This window comes from Haliotis rubra, unplaced genomic scaffold (assembly GCF_003918875.1).
Source record: "Haliotis rubra isolate DU_JTF1 unplaced genomic scaffold, ASM391887v1 Scf454, whole genome shotgun sequence".
Lineage (NCBI taxonomy): Eukaryota > Metazoa > Mollusca > Gastropoda > Lepetellida > Haliotidae > Haliotis > Haliotis rubra.
Window position 1 is genome coordinate 325,012 of NW_025767140.1, and position 6,289 is coordinate 331,300.

Sequence of the window (6,289 nt, forward strand, 5' to 3'; positions counted from 1 at the left end):
GTTTGAAATTTCTTTATTTGTAATCATTATCGTCGTTCCAAAGCCAAACTGTATCACTGAGTCGATAAATTTGTCACGTCTTCTATTTCAGTGGTATTCATGCATTGTAAATAAAGACACCAACACTTCATCCGGGCCTTGCCATAATCTCATATCCCATCTGTCAGAGGTGCTGAACTTCAGGTAAACCTTTTGGGAAATTTGAGGTAGCAAGCTGAGTAGTTTGCAAATTACCACAAGCGTATCTTGATAATCGTGAACACCCATTACGTTGTTTCTCTTCTTGACAACGTACTGGTAACACTGATAAACGCGTCAAGAAATTGATTTCGAAATATTGATCAGTTATATATCGATATGTCTTATTATATACAGTACGTTCCATGGTGATATTGGATATATTTGTAATGTTTCCTTTCAGCTACACATACATTGTGCCCGAAGATCGATCTTGGGGATTGTATGACAATGGCACATGGACAGGCGTGATTGGACTGTTGGTAAACAAGGTAAATGTAGAACATCAATAACTGATATTGATGTCGAAGAAAGAAGTAGGTCACAAGATCATATGCGTTGTTTGGGATTTCTCGGTATTGCGATAGCAGTGAGTAAATTTGGCATTAACCTGACTAAACCTACAAGCTAAACACGAGACTAACACAGGAGGCCATTGATATTGTAGACAATACCACCACACCAGTTTAGATAAGCCATTGTTAGTATTGTTGTAAACGTCCAAAGACGAGACAGGGTTTTATATACTCAAAGAAAGCTGTCTGTTTCCCAGTAGAAGGTGGAAATAACAAAAAGTAAGGACTCATTCACACATTGCTGTGTAATTTAATTTTATAAATATTGATGATGCAAAAGAAAGAAAAATCCCTGCAATGTTTGCGCTGAGAATACTGCCCCCAGTACCATTTAATCCGTATCCTGTATGACCTGAGAGATAGACTGACAGACATTAAAACGAGGGTTAGGGAATCAGTTCGCTTGGCAGAGGTCCCAATGTGCATAACCAACCCACACAACAACACAAGACCAGAGTAAATAAACGATGAGTTTATTAGTCGGTCACAGTAGTCAGTGGGTACACTACCAACCCACAACAACACAACAACAGTTGATTAGACGGCCTCAGAATGATTAGGGTCTCTCGTCCGTATTTTCTACCTATTTTGGCTACTACAAATAGTTGCATTTACTGATAAACCTGACGAGAGAAGTCGTTTTTGTAAACGCCAGTTGAATATAATGATATCCGTAAATACGTAAATACAGATAAATGTACTGCACCTTGGATGTGTAAGTTCAATTCAATCTGACTAGCACGATATCAGAATACTGATACCCGATGCTGAATATTACTAGTGTCCCTTTAAAATTAGCAGGTTGACGATAACGGAACATGGTCGGTTAGTCTCTAATATTTATAATTTCCAATCCCATATAACGTGAACAATACATTTTGGCATCAACTTATATTCCAAACTGATTAGGATTGATGTCGTGGCAAAATCATGTCTTTTTCCAGATTGTCAACAAATTCACTGATTACACATAAGAAACTGTCGCAGCTCAGAATTATTAAACAAAGATGCAAAGAGGAATTACAACCGTTTCTAGTTTTGTTCAGTCAACTTCTGGCGCTACAATGTGTCTCATTTCAATCATTTCAGACGGTGGACATATCAGCCGCGCCCTATGGTGTAAACCCTCTGAGATTACAGTACGTGACCTTCCTGTATCCATTCAGATACACAGGGGCAGTCATCCTCTACAAGGAGCCAGACTCCCGGGACAATGGCAACTGGGCAGCACTGCTATCCTATTTCAAGTGGCAGTTCTATGTCTGTCTTTTGGTGATACTTGTTGGGGTTACTACTTTCTTCCTGATATTCAACAGGGTCAGTCCAAAAGAGCGAACCAGCAACGATGGTTACAAGACACCGGAGACAATAATGTCCACTGTTGGTGTCATATGCAAACAAGGTACTGTGACTGTTTTAGTATATCAAAGATTGTTATTCTCGTGAAATTCAGAATATATTACAAGTTCAAATATTTACAATCGTCAGACCAATTTCTTTCTGAGTTGTGTTTTAATTGTTTTGTCATCACTCTAACAAAGTATTACAACGTCTATTAAAAGGTTTTGTGTCCCTTGTGATGAAAGAATCACGGTCAAGCATGTCTTGCTTGACTGTGTTGAATATTCCATCACAAGGGATAACTATTTCAAATCACGAACCATGAAGGATCTTTTTACTAACATAAGTTCTCATCTAATTATTGCATTTTTAAAAGAATTAGACTTGTTAACTGATTTGTAAATAGATAAATATTTTATTATTGGTAGTTTAGATTAGTAACTTGTATTGTTAGTGGCTGTACCCTCAAGGGGGGTTGAAGTAGCGTAATTTTTTTGTCTTCCTGAGAGGGTACGTAAGTCCCAAAAACTTTCAAAGTTAAATTTTCTGGTACCAAGTTTTTAAACGTAGTATTTTTGTTCTTTTAAATTTCGGCTAAATTATCGTACAATCGCCAGAGGCTGAAGGGATGGAGTAAATTCAGCTAGGCTCCATGCAGGTAGCAAAAGTAATGTAAGTCCCCATAGTTCCTAGTTTGGTGATCTCCCTTCAGTTGTTGGCGATCTATAGCCCGTGTTTCATATTGTATTGTCTTCTTTAATTGGAATGTTTTAGCTTTGTTCGCTAGTTTAATATTATATCTGTGATTCTCTTTTTTTTGACTGTCCATCGTCGACAGGTTTTAATCTTCAAAATATTTCACTTTTATTGTATAAATTGTTTTCGTCACGATATTGCTGAGATATTGCCGATGTGACGTTAAATATTAACTCACTCACTCACTCACTATTACAACGTCTGAATCTATTTCATGGATAGATTCACAGCAAATGACTGACCATCCATTTAGTTCCTAGTAAACTCATATTCCAAAAGGAAACCCGTGTAATGTTTCCGACATTGTCCTATCTACGGTTCTGAAAGTATCTGCAAACATAGAAGCAATTTAATGATCAACAAAGATATATACAATAACGATTACAGGGTCGTCTACACTGCCAACCTCAGAGTCATATCGGATCCTGCTCGCCTTTTGGTGGTTGACTTGTATTCCAATCATGTCAGTGTTTTCTGGGAACCTGGTTGCCATCCTAACTGTGAGCAAGGAACATGTCCCATTCACGGATCTAGAGGGTCTGCTTGCCAGTAGCTATTATATTGGAGTTGAAACAGGATCATACATTGCAGAGACCTTGCGTGTAGGTGATGTATTATCTTTTATCGTGCCTCATGTAAGAACCCCGATCTCTGATTGGTCCACGTGACACTGAACAAATTTCCATATTCACCGCCCACCCTGTGGATAAAGTTTTCTGAGGGCCAATCAATGTCTTATACCTTTCCAGTTAAATTTAGTTGTTGTTGTGAATAAAAGTGTTGTTTCTGTGGTTTTTATTGATGGTAGCTTGAAACATTCGGTAAGATAAATGCGTCATCACATTCATAGAGCCGTAGTCCATAGTCTCGTTGGATAAAACCTAACGCGGGTTGATAATTCCCAATGTCAACCTCCACTGAACGTGATAGAATAAATTCTATCATTTGTATGCAGTACTTATTGTTTATGTTGTTGCAACAATCCTTAAATCATTTCAACAAATGATACCCATTTGAGATCACTGACATGATCAATGATATATCATTGTAGATGTCGAATGATTCTATCAACAAGCAAATCTGGAAAAAGACCAGGGAGCTTCAACCTGACAACTTCACTATTGAGGAAGACATTATGCACCACAGGACCAGACTAGCTGAAGGGCTGTATGCTTTCATCACGAATAGGCTCACTGTCAGCAGCTATATGGTAGAAACCTGCAACATGGATCACACAAGCAAACAACTGTTTCCGACCACTTTTTCCCTGATTGTACCCAAACACTCTCCTCTTGCAATGCTAATGAATCCAGAGTGAGTATCCATATGAAAATATAGGCTACAAAACTATTTCCAAAGCCATAATAAATATCTACAAAAGCACTGACTGGTTCTTATCCAGAATGTATTAATGAATTGTGATCAAATAGAAATACTACCAGTTGTGCTCGAAACGATTCAATATGGAACGTCAGTGCAAGAAAATACCCAGTATTGACTATATTAAGAAACAGTTCAGGAACAGCTATGAAAATCATATGTATATGTTACTAAAAATCATTGATGACAGCATGTGTTATCGAAAAGGGTAAGCTTAAAGAAAGTTACACGTGTGAATGGGGTCAGATGTCGACATTCACCTAACGCTTAGGTCTGTTGTTTCATACTAAAAATCAATCGTTTTAATGCTTCGATCTAACAGGGTGCAGTTCCTGGTGGATCGCGGGATTACTGACAAGTGGTATGAACAGCCCTACCAGGATGGAAAGTTGTGTTCACCTGAGGATGAAGGCGAACGTGTCGTGAAACTGAGGGATTTGTTCACAGTTGTAGTTGTTTCCGGCTGTGGAATGGGGATAGCTGCTGCTGTTTTGATATTTGAGATATGCAAATCTAAGTTATTTCACACATGAACCAGATTATAAGAGAGAAAGAGCTCTAACCGTAAAGAGCCTTGGTGTCCTGGGAACAAAACACCTTGGTGGAAATATTTCTTCGCTTGCATACATGTGTTATACAGCCAGTGGGATGACGAGGGTTTGGCGTTTAAATTTAATCTGTAGAAATATATTATTTCCTTGAAAGATATGATGTTATCAATGATAAAGCGGAAAGCACTTTTGTTTCCATATACTTTCATAGTTTTCAAGGAAGGGGGTCTTTTGTTGCATCTTGATAACATTAACATCTGACTGCATTCTCCTATATGTGTATCTTTGCAAGCAAAGTGTGAAGTGTGTTAAACTTGTATTCACCGTTTGCAAAAAGGTAAAGTGTAAGTACTCTTTTTGTCGTCTGCTTTACGAGGCTTTGCTCTGAGGCGCCGGCAGGACCTCTACAGTGCGATACATAATAAAGTACCTGATAATTTGTTGACATCATGAAACTGATTAAAGTTTATTTATAAAAGAACATCATGTTGGTATGAACTTACTTGTCACCTTTCTAACTTGTCGCTAAATTCCCTATACTTGCTCTGTGTTGATATCATACATGGCATGTACCTTAAGGAAATATACACACAAAAATGTATCGCATCACGTATGAATTGTAACCTCCATAATCATAAAAGCGAGAGGCTGGGTTCGAATTCCGGATGGGAATGAACCCAACAAAAGAGTTTGTATTTTGCTGAGAAAGTGTGATCTCAAATATAACATGAGTTAAAACTGACCTCTTTTTTTACGAAAGCTTAATGCTGCCACATTTGTTACATAAAATATGTTTTCACAGTCTTTCCAGCATAATTGGCTCACTTGTGATTACACATGCACCAGAAATGAAATATCCAATATTGATAAAATGACATTTATTTCTTGAAAACAAACATCTAACCTATTCAAAACAAACATTCACTCGTAAGATATTTTTGGTTTTCGAGATATACCACTTCTTGTACTTCTGTTACGGTGGTGAGAATTATTATGTACTTCATATTTAAGACAGTTACATATTTGTCAAATTAAAGAGGAATATGTATTCAGTTGAAGCACAATAAACTTGGTTTACCTCGAGCTTTTATAATCAGATAGTGTTAAGTGAAAACATTCGTGTCTGATGAAGAACTTAAAGGGAAATGAGATGTTTGATTCCAAATGTGTTTATATAAAACATACACCATAATCAGTCAAAACAATAATTTTATCAATATTTCACATGTTTGAACTGTAAGAATACCAAGGTTTACTTAATTGCAAAACAAACGACATGATCAGTAATGCCAAATTTACATAGGTGTCTCCCTGTTATGGAGGTTATAATTTGACATAAAGTTCTCAAATATAAGCATAAACATGAAACAATACCATCAATATCAATGTAATAATTCGGAAAAGGCAATTCACAGTAATTCTAAAAGCAACAAAGCAATGTATGCTGTAACTTGCAACGCGTTACGGAGGTTACACTAGAATTTGAATTTAAAACATAAACTTATATTAAAATTGTCTGTTTTATCAAACCCAGACAAACATGACATCCATCATGTGTCAATAGTACACGTGAAGCACGTGAGGATCCCTGTGAAATAATATCCGCTTTGCTAAATACATGTACATTACTGTTACGGAAGTTATAAGTTACGGAGGTTAGGATTTTCC